The sequence below is a fragment of the Ursus arctos genome, unplaced genomic scaffold, assembly GCF_023065955.2.
Source record: "Ursus arctos isolate Adak ecotype North America unplaced genomic scaffold, UrsArc2.0 scaffold_26, whole genome shotgun sequence".
Lineage (NCBI taxonomy): Eukaryota > Metazoa > Chordata > Mammalia > Carnivora > Ursidae > Ursus > Ursus arctos.
In genome coordinates this window covers 15,648,899-15,664,145 of record NW_026622941.1, presented here as the reverse complement: position 1 = coordinate 15,664,145, position 15,247 = coordinate 15,648,899, and the positions used below count along the sequence as shown (strand labels likewise).

General features: G+C 34.6%; 1 non-coding gene across 1 annotated transcript; it reads right to left on the bottom strand.

Moving 5' to 3' along the window:
• Positions 1 to 9,931: 9,931 nt before the first annotated feature.
• LOC113258125 (U6 spliceosomal RNA) lies at positions 9,932 to 10,036 on the bottom strand. Its single transcript, XR_003317139.1, has one exon. It is a non-coding gene; the product is annotated as a U6 spliceosomal RNA (small nuclear RNA).
• Between the last annotated feature and the right edge of the window lie 5,211 nt (positions 10,037 to 15,247).

The following is a 15,247-nucleotide window of genomic DNA, read 5'->3' as shown; positions in this document are numbered from 1 at the left end:
ATAAATTTTATTTTTTAGAATAAATATTTTAGGTTACTTTTTAGAATGACTCCATTAAGCCCAGTTAAATCCATGATCAACTTGTTACATACAGTAGTTACATACCATTCTTATTTCCATTGTCATTTTTCTTTTACTGAAGATTTTTAATTGGGATCAGTTATTTGACATGTAAATTTTATAAGAAAAATTTGATTAATAAATCAATTTTTCTCAAATCAAAACTTTTTAATGGTTATACTTTCCGATGGTTGGGTTTGGGTCATTATTCTACCAGATAAATTTTCCTGGATAATATTATACAAAAATATTTTAATAAGATGTTATTCTTCGTCTAATTTTAGTTAACAAATTTTATCATGTGCAGTTATATCCTTTCTTGGTTCTGTTTTTTGTTGATTATGTGTAGCAAGTTCGCTTATTAGGGACCATCAAGCCAAAATGCCATCGGAGTTTAAATGGTGGCATCAAAATAGCTTGCTTTGATAGGGTGCTATCTGCATTTGGTTAATACTTATTGCAAAGTCTGGAGTAATACTCATTTTAGAGAAGCAAACAAACAAACAAACAAAAAAAAACCAGTAAACCATGGAAAGACTTAGAGATCACTAAATTTTAAGCCTTATATATGAGAATCTCTGGAAATGAATATTTCAACAGATTATATTTTCTACAGTATCATACTTTCTTTATGTTAAGAAGTAATGGGTGAAACTTATCCTTTCCAACCAACCAGCATGAAGCAGAAGTTCTGAATTGAATGAGATACACAAAATCATGTCATTGGTATAAGGAATTTCAGGGGTCTCCTGGGTGGCTCAGTCAGTTAAGCGTCTGCCTTCAGCTCAGGTCATGATTCCAGGGACCTGGGATCAAGCTCTGCATCAGGCTCCCTGCTCAGCAGGGAGTCTGCTTGTCTGTCTGCCTGCCTCTCCCCCTGCTTGTGCTCTCTTTCTCTAGCAAATAAATAAAATAAAATCTTTAAAAACATTTTCAGATGAGTAATTTAACATTGAAACATTGATGGAACCAGATAGAATTTCAAAAGATGCCCTCTTGGATTGCTCAGCAAAATAATCTCTCAATAACCACATTCAAATTTCATTAGACCACCATTCAAAGCACGTAAGGCCTTACACTAGTTTCTTCACCTCTTCCAACGTAATAATCCCATACCTTTTCAAAAAACCTCTCTCATTGTTTAGTGACATGAATGGCTTATTGATATTTAATATATGGAGAGAAAAGGGTAATTAAGATAATTAATGCAAGAGACACCATGAGAAAATAAATGAAAAAAATCTTTGCTCAGAAAGACAATAACTTGAAGGATGAGAGCCAATGTTTTAGAATCAGGCAGATGTGTACTCAGGTGGTTCCTCTACCACATCTGTGGATCCCTTGTGCGAGTTATTCACTCTCTCAAGGCCTCCATACCCCCCTTTATTAAATGAAGATAATCATCCACTCCTATTTCACAGGTTCTTGTGAGGATTAAGTAAGATAATGTGTACAGAGCACTTAGGCCATTGCAAGCAGTACAACAGATATTTAACAAATGTTATTTTCACTGGAAATTATAATAGTAGAAGTTAAAATGTTTTAAAATGGTTAAAGCATTACTGAGGCCATAGTTTTGCATGAATTGTATGTGTTTGATATTCTCATAGACATTGCTCTTTACCTATTAGTATAAACATTAGTATAAAATTCAGCCAATGTCGCTATAGAATACCGCTGCCCTACATGTTATAAATACATCTATATGCTTGCAGAGAGAGGCCGTAGAGATTTTTATGCACACCTATTCTAGTAAAACTTATTTCGTATTTTAGCTATAGCAACTGATACTGAATATTTCCTATATTTTGTTTTAAATTCAATGATTTTTGAATTATCATTCTGAACTCTATGGAAGATCTTACAAAATATATATTTTTGATATTTGTTTTTGTAAAATACAGCATGTGTTAATTGTACAAGTCTTTGGAAGAATTTTTGCTGTCTTTAAGTAAAATAAATTGTCAAGCCCTGTTGCCTACAGTCAATTTTCAGTTGCACAGTATAGTATAGACTATTTCTTAGCCTTTGTATAAATGGAGAATTAGTTTAACATCAAGAAAAACAAATTAAGATGACAGCCTGTTAAAGAAAAACAATGAAGACTATAGAAATCAACCTAATCTTATAGTTTCTATATTAATTTATTGTACTCTTGAAGAGTTGTAAACAAATATTAGAATTAGAGCTAAATATATGAAGCTCTGGATACTTAATTATTCCTTAAAGAGTAATTAGATTGCCACAAAAACTCAATCTCACCTGGATTAGCAGTAAAATAATATCAATGCCTAATAAATATGTGCTGTAAATAAATCAAGATATAAAGAACAGATGCAATAAAGGAAAGGAAAGATAAACTACTGAAATAGACAATCGTATTTGAAATAGTCATTTCTAATTACAAAAAACCTCACGGATACGTTCTACCCTTGGAGGAACCAGTGTGAATTAACAACAACAAATAATAACAAATTAGAGACTCTAATAAGAAATGCAGATATATTACTTTCAAATTCACACTGTAAATTTAGCTGCTAATAAAAGCACTTCTAAGTAACAGACTTTCATTGCCTGCTTTAATAAATAGGTGGGAATCATCTGAAATTAGGTAGACCCATTTGTATCACACAATGTGTTAAAATCTTTAAGAACAGCTTGGTTAAAAGCCTCAAGCAATCTTGTTTACACTATTAGCAAATCCTTGCTCCATAGATCATACAAAAGTAAATTTCAGCCTAGCCTAGTTCAAATTATCATAAATTCTGAATTATATTCAGCATTTTAAAGCTGGAAGGGACCTCAGAGATCTTCCAGTGAAGTCTATAATAATGAGGTTTTCCTGGCTGTTACATCTAAAACACATACCATATGTGTAAACAGATTCTAAACGTTGTTGACTATTTTCAAAAATGTTACTGACAATGTATTGTTACCTCAATCTAGTATACCTTTTCAAACTTATCGGTAATTTCACATGATATTCAGAAATGTTTTGTCAGGATGGTTTAAAATCATAAGCAGTGTGTTGCATTGCTTTTGTTATTTGCTTTATCTTTTTGTTTTCTTGTCCCACTCCAGTTGAGAAAGTTCAGGAGTAATCATCTTCATGCCAACAGTTTGAATAGACAAAATATACAAATAAGATAGCCAACAATTTCAAGAAGTTGAAAGAAGTCAAAACAGAACTATTACACAGATCGGAAATCACTAGTGGTGGGAGCCACCATGTGGCTTTCTACACACATGAGAGAAAGCTTAGAATTTCACTCCTGCACTCTGTTCTGCTTCGGTGGGTTTTATACTGGGAACAAATCAGAGACAAACCTTACATGCAATACCGCTGAACTCCAACCTGCAATTTCCCAAAAGCTCCTTCTCCGCTTGCCAGGCCCCCTAACTGTATATTCTAGTTCTTAGAGACTTTTCTGGAATCTTATAGGGAAATTATCAAAATATGCCATCACTTCTAGGAAAAGAAAAAAGTGAGGCTTTTGTGATTTGGGCACCATCTGCCCAGGCACCCTGCTCCCTGCTGTAACCAACTTTATTCCTCCATTCAATAAACAGTTATCAAGCAGCAACCAGGTGCCCGGCATATGGTATGTTGCCAAGAGGAATACAAAAAAAATGTTAAACACAGTTTCTGACCTCAGAGAGTTTCATGTCTGATTGTGGAGAAAAACACAGTTTTGTGAAGCAGCTAAATTACAATGCATAACAGTGTGCAACGGCACAAATCGGGGACACTTCTATCATTCTAGAGAGTTCTATAAGACAGCTCTGTGTCATATTCAGTTCATAGCAAGATCAGCCTGAGAAAAGTGGAGGACTCAGGGTGAAAAGGGAGCTCAGCTCAAAACACAAAAAGCTTACATTAAGGGTCAGTAACCCAAAGCAGAAATAATTCCTGCATGGAAATCCCTTAATGGGTCCAGAGCTCATTTCAGCCCTTCTTGAAGCCCACATATCATAGAGAACTTTACCTCATCAAAAGGATGAACCAATAGTATAAGAGACATAGGATATAAGAAGGTAGGAAAGTGAAATCAACTAGTTTATGAACTAACTTATTTGTAGATGCCGCATACACAATGTGAAGTGGTATAAAAATTTAGCAATGCCCAAGGGCAAGAAAATAAGAACTAGAGAAAGGAAGCAATTTATGGGTTTGACAGAAATTCTACCTTGCAAACAACAGTTGATCGGCAGACAGAAGATAATGTCTTAGGTCGCTGTAATCTTAGGGTGATTTGTTTGCAAGAGGAGTAAAAAGAAATCTAAACTAAATGACTGGAAGGGAAAAGGTACTAATGGGAGAAGGAGGGGATGTTGGAGGGGTTCTGCATGTGAAGTTACTCAAGCAGCCCCATAATTCTGGAAAGGTAGAAAGCCGGAGAAGAAAAATTAAAAAGTAAGAGACATTTCTTATACTCTATCTCTGATGACCAGGGATTACCAAGGACCCCTTAACTTCTACCACTTTAAGACAATGTAACCTCTCTTTCTTTTTTTTTTAAATCAAATATTTGCAGATTTATACAAAGTATCATCTGGTTCTCCTATAGGAACCTTGTTTATTTTTGAGTTCTAATCAGGATGCTATCCTGGAATATCCAAGAGCATATAGATCCTGGAAATAATCTGTGACCATGTTTTCTGTAGTTACTGAGGTTTTAATAGGCAACGACAAGGCCCAGTTGGTTGAATTAGAATCTTAATAACCACAAATCAATGTTTACATATTCATCACAATCCCTGGCACAGCTGACTGATTGATGAGGGAATTTGGGTTACATTTTGTTTTTGCATGTTTCTAATACTACTTAAAGAATTTTTAAGGCTATAACAAATTTTAGAGCTCGAAGAGTGTGAAGGTGCAACTTAGTTCAAGGTATTAATTTTAATATATAAAGAGCCAAGGCCTAGAAATTTTAACTGACTTCCCAATAGGCAGCTCGATGGCAGCTCTGTGTATCCTACTTCCTTGCCCAAAAGTCCTATTTTACTCTGCCGTGATATTAGCAATGATATTAATTTTAGTAGCCAATACATTAGAAAGAATTAAACTCTCAGGTGTAATCTTGGCTATTCAAATAACATGTGACCCCAATTACAGCAGTTAATTGTTTTAGCCACAAAATGTATATGTGCCCCAAAATATTTCCAAGCATTTTTATAAATATATACTCTTTTTTTTTTTTTTAATTTCTGTCTTTACCTAGAGAAGCAGAACTTAAAGATGGTTGGCCAACACAGACAGAAATAGATTTAAATTCTTCCCCTTGTGGCAGGCTATTTTACCAGTGGCCCTTAAAGCATCACAGCTCATAACGTGCACATGCTTGTATAGTCCTTTCCCACTCTCGGCTTGGCCATGTGATTTGGTTTAGCCAATAAGCCAGTGACAAGTGTGACACAATCGGAAGTGTGATGAAACCCAAACTAGAGGGGAGACTGATGGAGGAAAGACCCTGGAGGATGAGGAGCCATCTTGGATGTTCCAGCCCTAGCAAACTCCTAACTGAATACAGCTACATGAGTAACCTCATAGATCTGAAGCATTTTACCACGAGAAGGGAAAAAAAAAAAAAAAAAAAAAAAGGAGTTCACTATGTTAACTATGTGAAGTGTGTTAATTATCTTGATCTTGGTAACATCCTACAATATAGATGTTCATCAAATCATCACATTGTACACTTTAAATATATACAGTTATGCTTGACAATTATTCCTCGGTAAAGTTTAAAAAAAAGAAAAGAAAAGAAAACCACTGAGCTGAGCACAGTCAAGCCAAAGTTGCTTCCCATTTCTACCCTGAATCACAACGTGATCAAATGTTATCACAATAAAATCTTAAAAGTATAAAAATGTATTCATTTTCCTTAAACTACAATTCTGAAGATAATCCAGAATGCCGACTCCATATTTTTTAATGGCTACGTTCCTTAGTTTCACTAGAAGGACAACTCTGATATTTCTTATTGGAGGAGAAATAAGGGTAGAATGTTTCTTCTTTGAGCCACTAGTACTTTCAGACTTTATTGAATTTTTTAACCTTTATGGAATTTAAAAAATTATAGGAACTCAAAAGGGACTTAGATAGAGCTTTTAATAAACAACATTTTTAAAAGTTAACATTAGCCCCTACCTTCTAGTGAAGAGAAGTAAGCAGAATGATCTTGAGGAGCAGAAGTCTCAATACATGTACTTTTTACCTAAGAATACACTTCATTCCATCTGGCTAATCATCACTTTCATTATTGGTAGTAATTTGTATGGTTCTTCATTAGTCATTTGAATTGCTCATGTACAGTTCTGTTCATCCCTTTTTTACACAACTTTATTGTATTAGTCGTCCTTTATTTATATGTAATACCAAACGAAGAACACGAAAATAAAAGATATTTCTTTATAATTTTGCCCTTATTAAAGCCTTAAAAATATCTGACCGGGGTTATATTATGTTGTTTTTCAGAATTTAATGCAACTTCAATTAGACAATGAAACTATGTTAATAGGCAATCCTCCAAAAGGGCTTACGTGGTCAAGCAAATTGGAGAAATGCTCTGTATTCTATAGATCCAAGTTAAATATATTAAAGACTCTGAGGGAGAAACCATATTAATTTTGTTCTTCAAATTTACATGGCTACAGAATTGTTTTTCTTGCACACTAGCTCTTAATTTTTCAAGAAACAATGTGTTTTCAGGGACCTTAAAATTGTAAAAGTCAAGTGGACCTCTTTGTTTTATTCTCCCTAGAATTATCTTTATCAGCTGTACTTTGGGGGTAAATATTTATTAAAGGCTCTATCTAAGTCCCTTTTGAGTTCCTATAATTTTTTAAATTCCATAAAGGTTAAAAAATTCAATAAAGTCTGAAAGTACTAGTGGCTCAAAGAAGAAACATTCTACCTTTATTTCTCCTCCAATAAGAAATATCAGAGTTGTCCTTCTAGTGAAACTAAGGAACGTAGCCATTAAAAAATATGGAGTCGGCATTCTGGATTATCTTCAGAATCGTAGTTTAAGGAAAACGAATACATTTTTATACTTTTAAGATTTTATTGTGGTAACATTTGATCACGTTGTGAGTCAGGGTGGAAATAGGAAGCAACTTGGCTTGAGACTACTACTGACTGAGCCAGTCAGGTGTCCCTTTATAATAGTGTATAATATATGGACTATGGATTAGATAATAGTATTTTATTGTCTTAAGTTTTCTGATTCTGAGACTCAGAACACACACTAAAGTATTTAAGGATGAAAGGGCATAATTTCTTCAATGTATTTTCAAATACTTGAAGGAAAATATGCGTGAATGTATAAGTATAGAGAGAAATAGAAGAGAATGATAAAGTATATGGAGCAACATAAATAATTGGCAAATGTGGGTATATGTTGTATAGGAGCTCCTTATACTGTTTGAGCAAATTCTCATAATTTTGAAACTATATCAAAACGGATTTTTAAAAAGTTTCACTGTAGCTAAAACTAAGTGTTCTCAAATTTCTCGCCAAAAATGTAATGCTGGGATATAATCTGATTCAGAGTAATCAAGACAATATATGTAAAAAAAAAAATGGTTTGGAATCTATTATACCAACTGAAAATTTTAAAGGTAAGTTTTTAGATATAAATATCTTTATGGAGGGTAATTATACACTTGAGAGTTGAACAATATAGGTTAAACCAATTACAAATATTCAGTGACATAAAGATAATTTCTTTTTGATGAAATAAACCAAGAAAACATAGAAAGTACCATTCTCCAAAAATCCGCGAGGAGGTCATAAATTAGACGTGTAATGAAGTAAGTGTGGGATCTGAAGTCAGAAGACACAAATTCAAGTTTATTTCCTACAAGTGCGGAGCTTTGAGAATCAACTAACCTTCCTGAGCAGTTGTTTCCTAATCTGTTAAAAACATCTACTCATAATACAGGCCTCAGTAATGAGGAAAAAAGTTAATAAAAAATTGACAACACATTGCCTTCTGTGTAGCACACAGAAACTCTGTCCAGCCTAGTCTCTCAGCCGTGTAAGTATAATGTTCTAGCCATCTCTCCCACGTGCTGGTTAGCTCCCAGGTTGTTGGACCTAACAAGAGATTCCTTCTAAACTGTGAGGCGAAAAATGAGACACAGGAAATGTTTCCTGGAGACGGGGAAGGCATGAGAGTTGAAGAGAAACAAATGAAAGAAGCTCTAGTTTATAGGATCATCCTACCAAAAAATTGTCGATAAGGACTCCAAATATTCTGATCCAAAAGAGAAAGGAAAACCTAAACATCTTTTTGTGCCATCACCCTCCCATCTTTGGATTTTTTTAATCTCATTCTTTGAGATTAAATTGGACCATTATTTCAGATCATATATTTTGTAAAATTATGTAAATGTTTTTCTGACACTTATGCATCTGAACCCGTACTTTAGTGGCTTTTACACAAGAAATACAAATCGTTTAGATGTGAAATCCTTAGATCACAATGCTACCCTTTCAAAATTCTTAGATATTTTTCACTGTTTTAGAATATTTGCAGGGGCAATATCTAAAGCTATCTAGATACATTTTTCTTTTGTGAATAATCCTTTCTTTTCCTTTTCCACTTATTTGGATACTTGACAGTTTGTTTTTATTTTATTTTATTAATTTTTTTTATTTTAATTCCAGTGTAGTTAACATACAGTGTTATATTAGTTTCAGGTGTACCATATAGTGATTCAGCAGTTCTGTACGTTGTTCAGGGCTCATCATGATAAATGTATTCTTTAATCTCCATCACCTATTTTACCTATTCCCTGCCCCTACTCAACTCCCTTCTGGTAACCATCAGTTTGTTCTCTATAGTTTGGAGTCTGTTTCTTGCTTTGTGTCTCTCTCTCTCTTTTTCCTTTGTTCATTTGTTTTGTTTCTTAAATTCCACCTATGAGTGAAATCATAAGGTATTTGTCTTTCTCTGACTTATTTTGCTTAGCATTATACTCTCTAGCTCCATCCATGTCTGTGCAAATGGCAAGATTTCACTCTTCTTTATGGCTGAATAATATTTCATTATATATATATATATATATATATATATATATATATATATATATATATACACACCAGATCTTCTTTATCCATTCATCTATCAGTGGACACTTGGGCTGCTTCCATAATTTAGCTATTATAAATAATGCTGCCATAAACACAAGGGTGCATATATTCTTGTGAATTCATGTTTTTGTATTCTTTGGGTAAATACCCAGTAGTGCAATTACTGATCAGAGGGTAGTTCTATTTTTAACTTTTTAAGGAACCTCTATTATATTTTCCACAGTGACTGCACCAGTTTGCATTCCCACCAACAGTGCACAAGGATTCCTTTTTCTTCACATCCTCTTCAACATGTGTTTCTTGTGTTTTTATTTTTAGCCATTCTGACAGGGGTGAGGTAACATCTCACTGTGGTTTTGATTTACATTTCCTTGATGATCAGTGATGTTGAGCATCATTTCCTGTGTCTGTTGACCACCTGTGTGTCTTCCTTAGAGAAGTGTCTGTTCATGTCTTCTGCCCATTTTTAATTGGATTATTTGTTTTTGGGGTGTGGAGATTGTATAAATTCTTTATATTTGTTGGATACTACCCTTTATCTGAGACGTCATCTTCTCCCATTCCATAGGTTATCGCTTAGAGTTGTTGTTTCCTTTGCTGTGCAGAAGCTTTTTGTTTTGATGTAGCCCCAACAGTTTATTTTTGCTTCTGTTTCCTTTGCCTCGGGAGACATCTAGAAAAATATTGCCGATGGCAATTACTGCCTGTGCTCTCTTTTAGGATTTTTACGCTGTCTCACATTTAGGTTTTTTTGTTTTTTGTTTGTTTGTTTGTTTTATGGAACGCTTCACAGAGTTGCATGTCATTCTTGTGCAGGGGCCATAATAATCTCTGTATCATTCCAATTTTAGAGTATGTGCTGCCAAAGTGAGCCACATTTAGGTCTTTAATCCATTTTGAGTTTATTTTTGTATATGCTTTAAGAAAGTGGTCCAGTTTCATTCTTTTGCATGTAGCTGTCCAGTTTTTCCAAAACCATTTGTTGAAGAGACTTTTCCCCCATTGCATATTCTTGGCTCTTTTGTTGGAGATTAATTGACCATATGATCATGGGTCTGTTTCTGGGCTTTCTATCCTAATCCATTGATTTATGTGTCTGTTTTTGTGCCAGTACCATACTGTTTTGATTACTACAGCTTTGTAATATAACTTGAATCTGGAATTGTGATACCTCCAGCTTTTTTGAGATTGTTTTGGCTATTCAGTGTCTTTTGTGGTTCCATACATATTTTATGATTATTTGTTCTAGTGTTGTGAAAAATGCTGTTGTTTATTTTGATAGAGATTGCATTAAATGTGTATATTGCTTTGGGTCATATGGACATTTTAACAATATTTGTTCTTCCAATCCATGACCATGGAATATCTTTCCATTTGTTTGTGTTGTCTTCAATTTCTTTCATCAGTGTTTTATAGTTTTCAGAGTACAGGTACATGACAGTTTTTAAATTATTAGTTATTTACCTTGGAATTCAAAATATTTTCAATCTGACTTTTGTAGGTTGCATTTTTATGTTTGTCTTGAATTGAGTAATGTCACTCAGATCTGTATATTCAGGTCAGTCAAATTTTTGTCTATCATATTTTTATTTACTGCTTCTGTGTTATGTTTTAGTTCCTTCTTTAGAAATGCAAATTAGTCACATATTAAAGCTCCCTTTTAGGTCTTATTAACTATCATGTTCTCTTTCATAATTTTAATCTCTTTATCCTCTTCTTGTAGTTCATTTTAAGAGAGGTTCTCAAGTCCACCCTCCATGTCACTGATTCATGCTTCTGTGTTATCATTACTATATTTCAGTATCCTCAGAGGTTGTAAAATGTGGGCTTGGATTTTCCTGCTATACATGTAGTTTTATTGAAATTTTTCTTTAGCTTTTTGTCTCTCTTTTGTAATTCATTGTATCCTGTACTCCCTGCTAGTCCTGCCTGATAGAGGCTCATTCTTCTTGCATTTTATTGAGAATAGTAAGCAAGTTCCAGAATGTTCTCTTGAGTCTTGTAAAACACTAATTTTAGAAATATACTCTTCCCTCGAGTCTTCAAAGGGGTATTCCACAGTAGGTTTTTGTTGTTTTTAGTGTTCTGCTTTGGTCTTTCCCCCCCTTACAAATTATTGAATGGGGCACTTCCTGAATTCATTGATTCTCAGAATATAGAATGGTTCAATTATCCTAAGCCACATTCTGATAAATCAATGACAACAAAATCCTCTTCTCAGATTCATACTTAGAAAGAAAGTTGATGTGTCCAGATTTCGATATGACTTTCAGTTTCTAGCAGGCATTCACTCCACTGAGGTGGTGATTTCTCTTTTACTTCCTGCTGGTCCTCTGAAACTCTGGAAGATATAACAGACACCAACCTAAGAGTCCCTCCATCCACTGTATCCAGAATATTTCTGTGACTGTCTCCAGAGCTTTGCTTTTGAAGAAAAAAGCAGCCAGTGTGCAATAAGCAATCAGGGGTCCCCTCCATAGCTCTTGCTCAGCTGTTTCTGAAAGATGCCTTTTCTGAATGGTGAGAAAGATGGCAATTGCAAAAGTGGGGGAGGTCTGAGAATAACCTTTAAATACCTCAAAAATCAACACGTGAATCATATTTTCCATTGGTTCTTGTATACTCTGGATATAGACCCATAGGAAAAACACAAGGAAGTGATAAAGTGTCTTCCTACCTTTTTCAGGTGTTCTCTTTGAGATGAAACCTGAAAATGCCAAGAAAATTGACCTACTATTGGTTAGTAAAGTTCCTTCCAGATTCTTTTTTTTATCTTTTTTTTTTTTTTTAAGATTTTATTTATTTATGTGACAGAGAGACAGCCAGAGAGAGAGGGAACACAGCAGGGGAGAGGGAGAAGGAGCAGGCTCCCAGCCGAGGAGCCTGATGTGGGACTCGATCCAGGAACGCCAGGATCACGCCCTGAGCCGAAGGCAGACACTTAACGACTGCGCTACCCAGGCGCCCCTCCTTCCAGATTCTATCCTTACATTTTTTGAGCTTTGATTCCATGTTTTGTCTTTTTAGTGTTTTTGTAAGTAGCTTAAGGCAAATTAGCAAAAGTTACATATATTAGGACTATTTTGAATAAGCTACTTGAGATATTTTTTCACTACTAATAGCCTCTTAAAGGTTTTTAAGGCTTTTACCTGATAGTAATAACTAATAGACATCATCTGGTAAACATGCTTAATACCATAAACCTTCCAAAAATCTTAATGTTTCTGCATAGCACAAGATACTGTTGTGATTCTAGTTTGTATCGAAAATTCTATTGACCTCCATTTTTTGTTTCCTTCTTTACTTGACTCAGAAAGCTAGCAAATTTAAGTCATGATAATTTCATTTAGATCAACTACCCTTTAAGTATATTCATTTATTATTCTTCCATTGAGTTATTCATTCAGTAAACATTTATTAAGTTGTTATTATATGCTAGGCACTGTGATAGACCCTGCACATACTGGCTCCAAGAACTTATGATGTAATCATGAAGACAGATGACAAAACAAATCTTTGCACTGTGCTGTAATAAATCTTTCTGAGGGTATACATCTTGTGAAAATATCTAAATAGTAATATCAAGTAGCATCTGGTTTTAAAATGCTTAGGTTGTTATTTTTATCTACAACTTAGATTCAAATTTGCACTTTGAACATTGTCTTCTGTGGCTTCTTTGTTTAATTCAAATCATTTTAATCAGCACATAACAAATGTCTGTTGTGAGCAAGATACTACACTCTGCACTGTTTAGAATGCAAAACTAATTAGGTTAAAACTTGAATCCTCGAAGTTTTTAGCTGAGCTATGTCTTAGTCTTTGCAAGCAGCTGTAACAAATATCACAGACTAGGTAGCTTATAAACAACAGAAATTTATCTCTTTTGGTTCTGGAGGCTGGAAGCCCAAGGTCAAGGTACCAGCCTGGTCGCATTTTGGTGAGGACCCTCTCTTCAAATCATAGCTGGTGTGTTCATATAGGGCAAGGGATCTCTGTGGAGTCTCTTTTATAAAAACACTAATTCCATTCATGAGGGCGCCACCGTCATGACCTCCTGAAATGTTAGGATTTCAACATTTTGGTGGGACACAAACATTTAGAACATAGCAGGTGGAGAATACAGACTAACTATAATTAATTTTCAGGAAAGCCCACAAAGTGTTATGGAAGTACAGTAGCAGAGAAGGTTATAGTAAGAATGACCCTTCATTAAAGAGTCAAAATAGTTAATTGGGCCATATTGAATATGATAATAATCAGTATCTTATTGAGAAATTTCTAGATGCTAGTTATTATAACTTAAAATATTCCCTGTACATTACCTCTAATCTTGGAAAATGAAAATATTTTTAACTTCCCATTATCTACATCAGTTCAGAGGGCCTATCAGAAACGGAATGACATATATTTGAAACTTTGCTAGAAAATCTTTATGGCCATTTCTTGGCGGGGGGGGGGGGGGCGGAGGTGGGAGACATTAGGCGATTCAGTGCTAGGAGAAAGACAGGGAGGACCATGATCTGCATTAAATTTAGCTCCTTTGGCAGATTGCATTGCCTATCTACTTGACTCACAGCCACAAATAGATATAAACTTTCCAACCAGCATGCAGACTCATGAAGAAATAGTTTGAGGATTGTAAATGAAGTGTCATCCTCTCCTGAATTGTATACATCTTACCTCTAAAAGAATTTAACCAAGATAAACATAATAAATTTGTCTCTGAAATTTGAAGAGGTGACAAATGTTTTCCATGTAAGAATTATAAATGCAACTTAAAGGAAAAAAAGAACAACAGAAAAACAGAAACAAACAAACAAACAAACAAAAAAACCTGTCAATCAAATTGAAGAGGTACTAGCAATGGCCAGAGTTATGGTTGGCTCAGAGTCCTAAAAGACACTATCATTTTATTTTATTTTATTTTTAAAGATTTTATTTATTTATTCAACAGAGATAGAGACAGCCAGCAAGAGAGGGAACACAAGCAGGGGGAGTGGGAGAGGAAGAAGCAGGCTCATAGCAGAGAAGCCTGACATGGGGCTCGATCCCAGAACGCTGGGATCACCCATGCCCTGAGCCGAAGGCAGACGCTGTGCCACCTAGGCGCCCCGACACTATCATTTTAAAGCCTCAGATAACTTTTCTCCTAGCAGTGGATGATGGTTTTGTTCAGTATGTGGAAAATTGAAACAGAAGTATGCAAATGGGAAGGAGAAATTTGATCTAGGATATAAACTTAGAAAACTTGCAGGTGGGGCAGAAGGTTGATCCCTTACTTAGTGATTACATAAGAACAAGTCTGTTGTGATATCAATATAAGTAAAGAATTAGCGAATGTTTTGGAAGATCATTTCGAACATTGACAACATTCAAAAGTTTAGTTTTGTCATGCAGTGTAATTTAAGAGGAGAGCAAATTGCTCCTACGGACTGAGTCAGAAGAAATATATCAAGCCTGTGTTTCTGTTTAGGTTTGTTTGTTTGTTTGTTTGTTTTTCTCTTATAAACTGAAGTAAAGCATTGCCTATTTCAATATCATTTCTCAGGTTTGTTACCCACTTCAGTTCACTCTGAGTCAAAGTTCATTTCCATTTTGCTCTAAAGGTATCATTTGTCCTTTTTAAAAAAAGATTTCCCATGAAAAAAATCATCAGTGAGTTAAAGCTTGGTGTGGTTGTTTAATAGTTAAAGAAATTGGGAGAGGATATTTAAAATATTACATCCCCCCCCCCCCAGCTGTTGGAAGAACATGAAAATGGAGTGTACTACTTTGTTTGAGAGGTGATTTTCTTTCAAAATGATGAAAATTTTCTTTCAAATGATTACTAACCACATAATATTTATTCTGTTTTTAATTCTACTCAAAATAACCTCTGAAAAATTATAAAAATAATCTTAGAGGCTCCTCTTGGTTTATTCTTTTCATTGTATTGAGCTATTGAAAATTAGACAATTTGGTTTCACTTTCTGCTTCCTTTGAATTAGAAGGAGGCTGTTTTGCCATTTCAACTCTGTATGAGAACTGCTAACACCATTAATCTCTTTAAGGATTATTCCTTCCTCCAATTTGTTTACAAAACGTTAA